Raw genomic sequence first — 14,706 nt, forward strand, 5'->3', positions numbered from 1 at the left:
ACCTTCAGGCAACCAAGAATTTTCTTCCCCAGACAAAAGATTGTAATCTGAGTTACTTCTGTGAAGAATGGCTGAAACTAAGTGTAAATCGCCAGGGTATGATTACCCACCAACGTTCTCTGAATTCCAACCTCATACACTTCATTTTTCCACTGGTCATATGTGGACATGGGTTATGCCCTTACCAAAGTTAAGGAAGGTATGGCCTTGGCATTATTGCCTCATAACAAAATATAATCAAAGTACTTTGAGAGCTGGATGCCCATCAGTTGGATGCTGGAGGAGGTTTGAATCTTCTATTAAGCTTCATGGATACAATTTATAAAATCATCTATTACATGTCTATGTGGCATGGTCAGAATTGACAGATTTCAAAAGATGGACAGTCATTCCATAAAGGAATATATCACGGACTTTAACAGACCTCAAATAAATAGCAGAAATTCAATTTGGAGATTCCTTATCCAGTGCTCCCATTTAAATTGCTGGATTGTGTTAAGATGTCGCATGCGGATAGGTTTCTGGCATTCAGTTCTTAGAAAAAGACATCCTTCGGGATCAAACGTCTGCTGCTTTAAAAAATTCCGGTGGGGGCGGGGGCAGATATTTCCAGCTGCCTTGATGGCACAAATGGGACATTCCACAGTGTGACTAAGGATGGAGGATTCAATGATTGCGGTCTTTCGAGATCATTCAGATATGGAGCACAGATGCCTGAACAACTGAAGAGTTAGACTGCAGGAATAAGGATGAAGGCACTTTTAGCTGATCTGGACATCACAGAAGACAGGATTGGAGTAGCAATAACAGATGAATGAACCCCAGGAATGCCCGTGGAACAACTAACAGGTGCTTCAGATGTGACTCAAAATATCATTATGCAATGAACTACCTGCAGTGACTGAGGGTATAGCCCCATCTGCTGTCTAACAGGGGTCATGTGATGTTCTGGGAGGTTCTGACCAAGGAGACCTAAGCTCAGACAATATCCAGGGGGTGGGGCTTCCTGACGAGTCAGGATCGAGCACGTAGCACCTGAAAAGTTCTCTGTAATAAAGTTTCTCCATTTCTTCTCTAAACCTTTCCACCCTGTCAAGTCTTTATGTTTGGTGATGAGGGTAAAATAGCACTGACGCTGCACCTCGCCCAGTTACCGTGAGCACATCAAATCTTAAAAAAGACAAGACTACTCACTAGTCATTCCGATCTTCGGCAGAATAGACCCTTATGATAAGAATATGGAAGGCTGGAGCCAGTATGTAAAGTGCCTAGGATTTTATTTCCTAGCGAATAAAATGACCACCGAGGAAAAGCAGAAAGCCATCCTTTCGAGTGTATGTGGCAGTAAGACATACAATCTCACCTGCAACCTGATGGCCCTGAGCGTGCCCAATTCCAATTCCTATAATGAATTAGTGGACCTCGTGAAAACATACTTCCAGCCGAAACCATCCGTAATAATGCAGCGTTTTAAATTTAGTTCCAGAGTTAGGGCCCTGCCCCGGGAGAGTCCATCACAACCACTGTAGTGAACCTTAAACAGTTGACAGAACACTGACTTCGGGGACACATTAAATGATATGCTATGGGACCGATTAGTTTGTGGAGTCATGGACGACCCCATACAGTGCCATTTACTTGCCGAGGTCAACATCGGCTTTAAATGCACCTTGGAAATCTCCTTCACCATGAGTGCTGCGAGATACTCGCAGGCTTTGCAACACATACAACATGGCACCATTCTTCATGCGGGACGGGAACCTATCGCTGAGCGTGGCGCGAAAACCAGACCCACAGCATCGAAGCGAGGTGCAACGCCTGCTGTTAGAAATATGAAAAGGCCAAGTAGAAACACTTCAGCAGTGACTTCCAAGGTTAATTTATTACAGATGTGGAGGTGACCACGGACCAGACACCTGTAAATTCAAGGAGGCAGAAAGTCATTACTGCCATAAGAAAGGTCAGGTAGTAAGGCAATGCCGGGCAAAGTAGCAAACCAACATGACTGAAATAAAGAATGCAGCAGAACCTGAAGCTGCCGACACTGGTGTTTATTCCTGTATAACGTAACCGCTGTGAAAACCTAACCTATCACTGTCACGATCCAAGTTAATGAGAAGCCACTAATAATGGAGGTGGATATGGGTGCCTCAACTACAGTAGTGGGAGAGCATACTTCCAAATATCTAACTGAAAGGTACACAGCCAATAAACCTGGAGCTGACATCCGTCAAATTAAGAACATACATGGGGGAATCTATTCAGGTAAAGGGCATTGCCACAGTACCAGTGTGTAACAGACAACCCAGCTGCCTATAATTAAGTGAAAGAAGGACCCAGTCTTTTAGGCCGAGATGGGCTACGGAGGATCAAGCTTGACTGGTCTGAGATATTTCACCTGAAATCAGGTGGCATTCCTGAACTGCTAAGGAAATACAACATGGATTTCCAGGATGAATTAGGGGAGTTAAAAGGCACGCACGCCAAGATATACGTGATCCTCAGGTGACACCTCGTTTCTTTAAGGCCAGGCCTGTGCCTTATACGTTGAAGGAGATGTGAATGCAGAACTGTGCTGGTTACAAAAGCTAGGCATCATCCAACCTGTCCAGCTCTCAGAATGGGCAGCACCCATAGTTCCAGTGTTTAAACCTAACCAAACCATTTGCATTTGTGGGAACTATAAATCGACCATAAATAAGGCAGCAATACTAGGCAATTATCCCATTCGAAGGATAGATGACTTATATGCAAAGCTGGCTGGAGGCAAGTCCTATACAAAATTGAACATGAGCCACACCTACCGACAATTAGAACAGGATAGCACGTTGAGAGAATACATGATTATTAACACACACAAGAGTCTTTATCAGTACATATCATTTGCATGTGCTATCTTCTAGAGAATACTGGAGTCTTTTGCAAGGATTTCGGAGTTGTCCGAAGATGATGATGTTCCAATCACAGGGTTTACTGAGGCCGAACACTTGGCCAACCTGGAGAAGGTGCTAAGGTGGTTCATGGAAGCAGGCGCAGGTTAAAGCAGGAAAAATGCACACTTCCAGCACCAGAAATTACTTACCTGGGTCACCGGGTGGATGCCACGGGTTTGCATCCAGTAGATAAAGTTTGGGCAATAAAAGATGCACCCACACCATTCAATGTAACCAAACTCAAGTCCTTCCTGGGTACGATCAACTCTTATAGCCACTTCTTGTCGAACTTATCAACTGTGTTGACACCATTACACTTGCTGTTAAAGAATAACCATTGGTTGTGGAATTCACAACAGGAAGAAGCCTTTGTGAAAGTAAAACAACAGCTGTATTCGTCATGTTTATTGGTACATCACGACCCATCAAAAGAGATGGTATTAACACGTAATGCCTCTCCTTATGGTGTAGGAATCGTGTTATCATACAATGAAAAATAGATCAGAAAGGCCTATTGGCTATGTTGAGGACCCTCTGCATGGCTGAGAAGGGTTATTCCCAGCTAGAAAGGGAAGGTTTATCGGTGGTATTCAGGGTGAAGAAATTCCACCAGTACCTACATGGACAACATTTCACCATATTGTCGGGCCATAAACCATTAATGGGTTTATTGAGTGAGGATAAGGCCATTCCACCAATGGCATCAGCAAGAATACAACATTGGGCTCTGACATTATCTGCATATGAGTATACTTTTTTTTTTAAATGTACTGTCCTGGCTTACACATTGCAAATGCACTCAGTTGTCTCCTGTTACCAGATAGCATTCTATATGCTCCTGTTCCACAAGAAGTTGTGCTATTACTGAATTTCTTGGGTTCTCCATCTGTGTGCATGAAGCAAATTAGAAGTTAGACGAACAGAGATCCAATATTGCCAAAGGTCTGATACTTTGTTTTGCAAGGATAGTCAAATTCGCCTGTATCTGAAAATTTGAGGCCATTCCATGCCAGAAACAGAGTTAAGCTGTCAAGCTGGAATCTTGTGTTGTGGGGATCTAGAGTTGTTGTCCCATCACAAGATAGAGGACCACTCTTGACAGAGCTTCACAGTGCGCATCCAGGTATATCCAGGTATATTAATGATGAAAATGCTTCTGTAAAGCTATGTCTAGTGGCCAGGCGTTGACAGTGACATTGAAAGTATGGTCGAGCATCGTCTCCATTGTCAGCAACAACAGAAATTGTCCGTTTCAGCTCCCCTGCACCCATGGGAGTGGCCTGGTCGACCCTGGGTTAGGCTACATATCAATTATGTAGGGCCATTCTTAGGTACCATGTTTTTGTTGATTGTAGATGCACATTCTAAATGGACGGATACAAAGTCAAATCGCCAACATCGAGCGCAACTATTGAAAAGCTGTGTCACTGTTTTAGCGTACATGAATACCTGAAAGTGTCATTTCTGATAACAGTGCAGCTTTTACCAGCAGAGTTTCAAGAAGTTAATGGATCTGAATGGAATCTACTATATAAAGACAGCCCCTTATCATCCCTTATCAAATAGTTTAGCCGAGAGAGCTGTACTAACTTTCAAGTCTGGTATGAAAAGTTATCAGAAAGTACTCTAGAATCTCGACTTTCCCGTTTTCTTTTCAGTTATCGTACAACGCCACATTCGACTACGGTTCAACACTGTCTGAATTGATGAAACGTCATCTACATACACGGTTAAGCCTCGTTTCCAAATTTAGAGGGGAAGGTAGTGTGGAATCAAAGTAATCAAAAATTTAACCATGACATACAAAGCGAAGCCCACACAGTGTCAGTGACACAGTATTAGAGTGAAATTTTGGCTGTGGGCCTTATTGGACTCCCCTCAGTGACTGGTCCATTATCTTTCCAAGTACAGTAGAAGATAGAATCATCTGTAAGCACATAGATCATATTCGTGCTAGAGACACATTCCAACAACCAACTATTCCACCTGTGATTAGAGTCGAACTGTCAATTCCTGAGGTGACCAATCGACCTAGAACAGACATGCCCAATGTCTCTGTAGAGTTGCCAAACCCTGAACAGCCACTTTGATGTGCCTTGCGCTGCAGTTCCAGATCCTGTTGATCTTGTTGGGGAACCTCAAGTGGTAGAGCTACACTGCTCTAGCCATACAGGGAGAGCACCTCAGAAACCTGATCTTTAATCACCTGAAGTGGTATATATGTTGTTGGATATTCAAATGTTTCTCCGAGTTTCTGTAAAAAGCTAAAGGGGGAGGAAATGTAGTAACCAAGGGTATAGCCCCTCCAGCTTTCAAAGGTCACGTGATGTTCTGGAAGGCTCCAATCAATGAGCCCTAATCGTCGGCTATCCACAGGGTGTGGGCTTCCTGACAAGAGCCCTGATCGAATGTATAGCACCTGAAATGCTCTCTGTAATAAAGTTCATCCATTTCTTGTTGAAACCTGTCCGCGCCAAGTCATTATACTGCCTGAAATGGAACAGCAGGTTTATCAAAGAAACACATGAACCAAATCCAGAAATTAAAGATGATAATGATCAGTCTGAGGGAATTGTACAAGTCAAAAATTAATTTGGTCTGGTAATGAGTGCATTCGCCATGAATTAATTTAATTGTGCCATATTAGATAGTGGCTGCACCTTGACAGTGTATGAAACAGATCGGTTCAAACGTTATTTGGATTTACTCAGCAGGGGGAAGGGATCCTGAAAAGTAGTTCAGAGGGGAGAGAAGCTGAGATGGATTTAGAAATAAAAAACTCTAGTGAGTCTGGAAGGCAGAAGAAACATAGGCTAGATAAGAAAGAAGTGAGTTTAGCAAGGCTAAAGGGAATATATTTTAATGCAAGGAGTCTGAGGAATAAGACAGACGAGCTGAGGGCACAGATAGGCACGCACAAGTATGATATCATAGCTATGACCAAGGCTTGGCTAAAAGGGCAGGATTGGCAGCTCAACATTCCTGGTTATAGGGTATTCAGACAAGATAGAGAGGGGGACAGAAGAGGAGGGAGAGTCACAATATTGGTCAAGGAATCAATATAGCAGTGAGGAGGGATGATATCTTGGAAGAATCATTAAATGAGGCCATATGGGTAGAAGTACGACAACAAAAAAGGGCAAACATGCTGTTGGGTGTGTACTATAGGCCTCCAAATAGTCAGGGAGAGAGACAGAAGATCAAATATGTAATCAAATTATTCTTACATTTCTCTGAAATAAAGTGGTAATAGTAGGAGATTTTAACTACCCAAATTTTAACTTGCAATAGTTTTAGTGTGCAAGATAGGGAGGGAGAAAATTCTTAAGTTGCATCCAGGAGAACTTTTTTAGCCAGTGCGTAGAAAGGCCAAAGGAGGGGGCAGTTCTGGGCCTAATATTCAGAAATGAGCCCGGGCAGGTGGAAGGCATATCAGTAGGGGAGCATCTTGGAGATAGTGACCACAACTCAACTAGATTTAGGATAGTTATGGAAAAGGATAAGGTTGGGCAGGGAATAAAAGTTCTAAACTGGGGAAAGGCTAATTTGACTAAGATGGGATACGATTTGGCCCAAGTGGACTGGGAGCAGCTACTTGCAGATAAACCTGTGTCAAAGCAGTGGGAGGCATTCAAGGAGGAAATAGCGAGAGTACAGGGCAAATGTGTTCCCGTAAAGACAAAGTGGGGGACACCAAGTCTGGAGAGTCCTGGATGGCAAGGGACAAAGGTTAGGATTAAGAAAAGAGAAGCTTATGGCAGATACCGAGGGCTCAATACAGCAGAGTCCCTAGAGGAGTATAGAAAGTGCAGAGGGGAACTTATAAAAGAAAATTAGGAAAGCTAAGAGAGTGCATGAGAAAGCATTGGTGGGTAGAATAAAGGAAAACCCAAAGGGTTTTTAAAAAATATATAAAGAGCAAGAGAATAACTAGGGAAAAGAGTAGGGCCAATTAAGGACCATAGAGGTAATGTGTGGGGGTACCCGGAAGACTTGGGTGCAGTCCTCAATGAATACTTTGCACTGGTCTTCACAATGGAGAAGGATGACGCAGATATAGTCATCAGGGCGGAGGACTGTGAAATATTACAGGAAATTAACAAGAGCGAGAGGGGAGGTACTAGTGGGTTTAGTGGCCTTAAGATCCACAGGCCTGGATGAGATCTATCCCAGGCTGTTGAGGGAGGCAAGGGAAGAGGTATTGGGGCCCTAGCAGTAATTTTCAAATATTCTCTGGCCACAGGTGAAGTGCCAGAGGACTGCTAACGTTGTCCCATTATTAAAAAAGGGAGGAAGGGATAGACCAGGAAATTACAGGCCAGTTAGTCTAACCTCAATGATGGGGAAGTTACTAGAAAGAATTCTGAGGGGCAGATTATATCTGCACTTGGAGAGACACTGATTACTCAGGGATAGTCAGCATGGATTTGTTAAGGGAGGGTCCTGTTTGACAAATCTGTTCTAACTTTTTAAGGAGGTAACCAGGAGTGTTGAGGACGGTAATGCATTTGATGTGGTCTACATGGACTTTAGCAAGGCTTTTGATAAGGTCCCTCATGGCAGACTGGTCAAGAAAGAAAGAAGCCATGGGATCCAAGGTAAAGTGGCACATTGGATCCAAAATTGGCTGAGAGGCAGGAAGCAGAGGGTGATGTTACTGTGACTGGAAATCTGTTTCCAGTGGGGTTCTGCAGGGCTCAGTGCTGGGGCTCTTGTTGTTTGTGGTGTACATAAATGATTTGGACTTAAGTGTAGAGGGTATGATCAAGAAGTTCGTGGATGACATGAAAATTGGTAGGGTGGTAAATAGTGAGGAGGATAGCTGTAAACTGCAGGAGGATATCAATGGACTGGTCAGGTGGGCAGAGCAGTGGCAAATGGAATTCAACATGGAAAAAGAGAGGTAATGCACTTGGGGAGGGCTAACAAGGTAAGGGATTACACTATTAACAGTAGGGCCCTGGAAAGTACTGAAGATCAGAGGGACCTTGGTGTGCATATCCACAGATCCCTGAAGGTAGCAGAGCAGATAGATAAGGTGGTATATGGGATACTTATCCTTAACAGCCACAGAATAGAATACAACAGCAGGGAGGTTATGCTGGAACTGTATAAAATGCTGGTTAGGCCACAACTGGAGTACTACATGCAGTTCTGGTCACCACATTATCGGAAGGATGTGATTGCACTGGAGAGGGTGCAGAGGAGATTTACCAGGATGCTGCCTGGGCTGGACGGTCTGAGCTATGAGGAAAGATTGGATAGGCTGGGGTTGTTTCCCTTGGAGCTGTGAAGGTTGAGAGGGGACCTGATAGAGATGTATAAGAATATGAGGGGCATAGATAGGGTGGATAGGAAGGCACTTTTTTCCATTAGCAGAGGGGTCAATAACCAGGGGGCATAGATTTAAGGTAAAGGTAGAAGGCTAAGAGGGGAGCTGAGGAGAAATTTTTTCACCCAGGTGGTGGAGGGAGTCTGGAAGTCAGGAACTCACTGCCTGAAAGGGTGGCTGAGTCAGAAACTCTCATAACATTTGAGTGCTTAGATAGTCACTTGCATTGCCATAGCCTCCAGGGCAATGGGCCAAGTGCTGGAAAATGGGATTAGTGTAGTCAGTTCTTTGTTGACCAGCACAGACACGATGGGCCTAATGGCCTCCTTCTGTGCTGTAAATGTCTATGAGTCTATGAGTCAGGATCATAGTAAGGTCAGGGAGTGTGAAAATTCTCCTTGTTCAGGTTCAGGGATGATGACACATCAAAGTCACTAAAAAGTGGTGATTTTCCATGGAAAGTAGCTGGAGTAAGTCACTTTATTAGTACTGAAGATATCCATGCTGCCTAGCAAGGGTTCCATGAAAAAGGTATAAACGAAACTGGACAGGAACATGATGAAGCAATTGTTTCTAGAAAGGCAATTACCCAATCAGGGCATTATTGCATCCCCTTGACAAACCTAACATTTCTGATCAGCATCCACAGTATTTTGCTTTTATTTCTAATCAGAGGCTAGTGTTAATGGTATCTGGTGATAAGAATCAGAAAAGAGCAAGTTTTCTTCAAGCTACGCAGACAACTTGTTCAGACTTCTAGTCATGGTTTAAAAATCCTACTAAGGATGCAGGTATGGTTGATGATTAGTATACAATGTTCAAAGAGATTAGTGCAAAATAAGACATATATAAAAAGTATCAGAAAATGCAACCATGTTTTATTGTAAGTCTCCCATTAGCATAAAACTTTAACGAAATAATAGCTGGATTTAAAGGTGTGGGACAAAGATGGCAACATTTTCTTTTTACACTTTTTAGCTATCGCAACCAGATTCAGTCTTTCTACAGTAATACTTGGAGAGGGTGACTGTAGATTAAGTTACGGAGAAACGAATAGGGACCAGTCTTGGAGCACTGGCTAAATTCTGACTGACAATTGGTGGGGGGCAGGGGGGAGTGGGGAGAAAAGAAATTTGCTAATGACAAGTTTAGTCTGTGTGACAATGTTAAAATCTGAACATTGTGGTCATGAACGCTGTAGCGGAAAGTCCTTTCAACAGTGGACTCTGAAAGACATCACACGGTGATCGATGAGATGCTCCATATGACCTTAGTCAAATCAACAAAACTGCAAATTAAATACAGAAATGTGTACTGAAGTTTCTAGCCTTTGGGGACCCTAAGCACATGAATAGTCATTTTTGGAGGTGTCTCTTATGCCAATCTTCTGGATGGGTAGCTGGTTTTATAATATTCTTGGTGGGTGAAAATGGAAAATGTTGCCCCTTGGCCTAGGAAGCTAAGAAAATAAAAAAGTGGTTAAAAGTACTTTAGCTTTGGAAACACTGGCTAAAAGGAGCAAAAGACTGTGTTACTGATCAAGCATTTTAGGGGAAATTCTATACAAGGGTTCTGAGAATAGTTTGCCCATTGAATGTTGCGTGGATGATCATTCCTTGTGCAGTAACATACATTCACCAAAAAATGTGACAAAAAAGGGTTAAGGATTGACCAGTTCTGATGAGTCATACGGACTCAAAACGTTAACTGTGTTCCTCTACGCAGATGCCGTCAGACCTGCTGAGTTTTTCCACCTATTTTGTTTTTGTTTCAGATTTCCAGCATCCGCAGTATTTTGCTTTTATCTTAAGGATTGACCTTGTTAGTCCAAGAGATGCAAGAAAGAACTGTCTCCAAAATCAAATGAGTTGATCTAAGTCACTAATTTGACAAAAAGGACTGCTTGCACAAAGAAACTATTGAAGGCCCTAGAAGAGGGACATGTATTAAGATGTGGTGTGGATTATAGAAAATCAATTTTTCCCCTCTTTTTGATTTGTTTTGAAATATTGTTAGTGTCAAAGTTTTGTTTTAAAGAAACGGGGGAATCTGCTAATTATATGTTGATTGTATTATTAAGGTTAAGGATACACAGGTGGAGGGCATCGATTAAGTACCCTGAGCACATAGAGACTTTGGTTTTGTTTTGTGTTACAGTGCCCCTTTAAAGTGCTGCCAATTAATTAATTGTTAATTAGTTTAATTTTTATTGGTATACTGAAGAGTATAGAGAGAATTGTGCTACCGGCTCATTGGTTGAGGGTATGATTCTTGTTTTGGCATTCTCATTGACTGAGCATGCAAAGGATCCTGGCTCAGTTCATAGCACCCTCGCCTTTGAATCAGAGGGTTGTGGGTTCATGTCCCACTCCCGGAAACCAAGAACTGTGATTGTACTCGAAAGAGTTGCAATCTGTGACTGTTGATAACTCGAAAGAGTTTCAAATCACTGGATGAGCCCTTTTGTGTTGTCTCTGAAGGTTCAAGTCATGGACCCTGAGTGGGTCACTTGGTAGCACTCCGTCCTTTGGTCGGGGAGGGCCTGGATTCAAGGTCCGCTCCAGCACCTGGATGGCAAGGAAGTAGCTTTCATCAGCTTTGAATTTTAGCTCTGACCACATTACTGAATGCACCACTTCACCCCCTTATCTTCAAAATATTTGATCTTAGTGTTGAAATTGTTGTGAAAATTTGACTTGCACAAAATTTGTATTAACGGGATTTTATTTCAACTTCAGTTAATTCCGATAAGCTTGAACATATAGTCTAAATTTCTCCAACTACTTTGTACATGTTTAAATCTAAGCAACTACCAATCAACAATTGTATCTTGAATTCACAGTCTTATTGATGGAACATTACATACTGAAGCTGCTGTATGCATTTTCCCCCCCCCACTGTGCATCTCAACAAGATTTTATTTTCTAAAAGTTTTGTATTAAAATTCTTGCTTACCCAGAAGAAAAGATAGACTACAGGGACACCAGGTTCTGGTTAGGGAGGAGGTAGACATTTGTAATGTTGTATTCTGTAAATAAACCTAGTATTGAGTAAAAAATTGGTGTCTAGTTTCTACTTCAACTGGCTTCAGAATAAATCAACAATCTGTCGTACAGAATGCAGTTGGGTCATCATTAACCATTGTGCAAACAGTCTAAAAATATACCTAAATGCACTGGAGCACAAATATACCTTTCCTAAAGGTCATATACGAAATTAGAAGCTTCTATGAAAGACTTAGGTGTACTGTATCATTCCATCGATAGTAAGGCAGTTGCAATTATGGTGCAGACCACACTTAAATTCATGTGTGTTCTCTGAAGAGCTGGTTCAGAGCGTGAAGCCCTGAAGGTGGGCAAGTGAAATAGAACATTTTACTTGCACCACCTGTTATTTTCAAATCTACAAATGCACTTATTAGTGAATAAGAACCCCACAAATTCTAGAAATCTGAAGAAAAATACTCCAAGTACACAGATTAGTCAAGCTCTTTTCTCATCAAACCTAAATGTGTTAACTTGCAGACCCATGATTCCGATGAAGCATCTGTACACATTAATCAGGCTTTCCCATCAGATCATGAGACAATACTGTGTATTGATAATATTAGCCAGTTTTATTATTGGTTTAGGAAGTTAATTCCAGTTAAACACAAGGGAGACCAAGTTCACCAAAATGAGTGAGCAATCACAATATTCCTGAAATGTTCTAATTTAAAGGGCTTTTCTGGGTGAAGCACCAATTACAACTGCTTTCAATCACTAGAAAATTTTAATCAAAGGTCATATTGTGATTAGATTTTTCCACTATTGGTTTGAGTGGGTGCAGAAGATTTTGTGGCTTCTGCATCCTTCACTTCCTTTTCAGTAGAATGACTTTTCTTGACTAATTGTTTCTTATTACAATTGCAGTTCCCATGCATCTTGGAACGTAACACCATAAGTAGGTTGGTAATTTGACATAGCATGTTTTCCAACCACAACTTTTGTACATCACATAAGGCACTGTCATAAAGGCAGTATATTAATCATGGGTGACTTTAATCTTCATGTAGATTGGGTAAAACAAATCGGCAGAGGAAGCCATGAGCAAAAATTCACGAGTGTATTCAGGACAGTTTCCTAGAACATGTTGTGTATCCAACCAGGGATCAAGCTATTTCAGATCTGGTAATCTGTAATGAGGCAGGTTTAATAAATCTCAGGAAAAGATCCCCTAGGAAATAGTGACCATAACATGGTAAATTTAGTTTTCAGTTTGAGAGTGAGAAAGCTGGGTTGGAAACAACTGCACTAAACTTAAATAAGGGTAATTACAAAGCAATGAGGGCAGAGTTGGCTGGAATGGACTGGGAAAGGAGTTTAGCAGAAAAGACAGTTGATGAACAATGGCAGACATTTAAGAAAATAGCTCATGACTTGCAACAAAGATATCTTCCAGTGAGTGACAATGTGGCAAAGAAGTGGTAAGCCAGAGGATTGGGAAAGTTTTAAAAACCAAAAAAATAGAGGGAGAAAATAAACTTTTGACGGTAAACTAGCAAGCAATATAAAAATGGACAGTAAGAGCTTCTTTAAATGTTTAAAAAGGTAGAGAGACACCAAATTGAACATAGCCCCCTTAGAGACTGAGGCTGGGGAAATAATAATGGGGAACCAGGAAGTGGCAGAGGAGTTGAATAAATGCTTCACCAGTCTTCACAGTAGAAGACACTAATAGCTTTCCAAAAATACTAAATAATCAAGGGGCAAAAGTGAGCGGAGGAAATAAATAACTATAGAGAAAAAGTACTAGGGAAGCTAATGGCCGATAAGTTCCCTGGACCTGATGGATTGCATCCTGATGGATTCAAAGGAAGTAGCTACAGAGATAGTGGATGCACTGGTAGTAATCTTCCAAGAATCCTTAGATTCTAGAAACGTCCGAGGATTGGAAAACTGCCAATGTAACACCCTTATTCAAATAGGGAGGGAGACAAAAAAGTTAACTATAGGCCAGTTAGCTTAACATCCGTCATTGGGAAAATGTTAGAGTCTATTATAAAGTATGTAATGGCAGAGCATTTAGAAATGCATAATATAATCAAGCAGAATTAGCATGGCTTCATGAAGGGGAAATTATGCCTGACAAATTTATTAGAATTATTTGAGGAAGTAACAAGCAGGATAGATAAAGGGGAACCAGTAGATGTAATATATTTGGGTTTCCAAAAGACGTTTGATAAGGTACTGCACATAAGGCTACTTAATAAGAGCCCATGATGTTTGGGGTAGTATATTAGCATGGATAGAGGATTGGCTAACTAATAGGAGACAGAGTGTTGGGATAAGGGGGGCAATTTCAGGATGGCAACCTGTAACTAGTGGAGTGCCACAGGGATCAGTGTTAGGGCCACAATTATTTGCAATATATATTAATGACTTAGATGAGGGAAGTGAATGTACTATCGCCAAGCTTACGAATGACAAAAATAGGTGGGAAGGCAAGCGGTAATAACAGAGCCTTCAAAAGAGATATAGACAGGTTAAGTGAGTGGGCAAAAACTTGGCGGATGGAATATAATGTGGGAAAATGGGAGGTTATGCACCTTGACAGGAAGGAGAGAGGAGCTGAATATTATTTACATGGACAAAGGCTGCAGAAAGCTGCAGCACAGAGGGATTTGGGGGCCCTCGTGCATGAATCTCAAAAAGTTAACATACAAGCAAGGTAAATAGAATGGCCTTTATTTCAAAGGGAATGGAGTATAAAAATAGGGAAGTCTTGCTAAAACTATACAAGGCACTAGTTAGACCACACCTAGAATACTGTGAACAGCTTTGGTCCCCTTATCCAAGGAAAGATATACTGGCATTGGAGGCAGTCCAGAGAAAGTTCACTAGGTTGATCCCAGGTATTGAGGGATTTTATGAGGAGAGGTTGAGTAGGTTGGGCCTGTACTCATTGGAGTTTAGAAGAATAAGAGGCAACCTTATTGAAATATAAAAGATTCTTAGGGGGCTTGACAGGGTAGGTGCCAAGAAGTTGTTACCCCTTGTGGGAGAGTCTAGGACCAGATGGCACAATCTCAGAATAAAGGGTTGCCCATTTAAGGTCGAAATGAGAAGGAATTTCTTCTGAGGGTAGTGAATCTGTGGAATTCTTTACTGCAGAGGGCTGTAAAGGCTAGGTCATGAAGTATATTCAAGGCTGAGGTAGACAGATTTTTAATCAGTAAAGGAATCAAGGGTTATGGGGACAAGGCAGGAAAGTGGAGTTGAGGATTATGAGATCAGCCATGACCTCAGGTGAACGGCGGAGCAGACTTGATGGGCCGAATGGCCTACTTATGCTCCTATGTCTTATGATCTTACTTAAATTCTATTTGTTCAAACTTATCAATGCATACAAAATTAAATTCAAAACACTAAACAGAAATCCCTGAAAATAGCCATGTTGAAC

General features: G+C 41.7%; 1 protein-coding gene across 1 annotated transcript in view; it reads right to left on the reverse strand.

Annotated features, from left to right (window-relative positions):
- igf2r (insulin-like growth factor 2 receptor) overlaps positions 1-14,706 on the reverse strand; it is a 223,537-nt gene that overhangs the window by 106,009 nt on the left and 102,822 nt on the right. The window lies entirely within an intron of this gene.

Source organism: Cetorhinus maximus, chromosome 14 (genome assembly GCF_964194155.1).
Source record: "Cetorhinus maximus chromosome 14, sCetMax3.hap1.1, whole genome shotgun sequence".
NCBI classification, from domain to species: domain Eukaryota; kingdom Metazoa; phylum Chordata; class Chondrichthyes; order Lamniformes; family Cetorhinidae; genus Cetorhinus; species Cetorhinus maximus.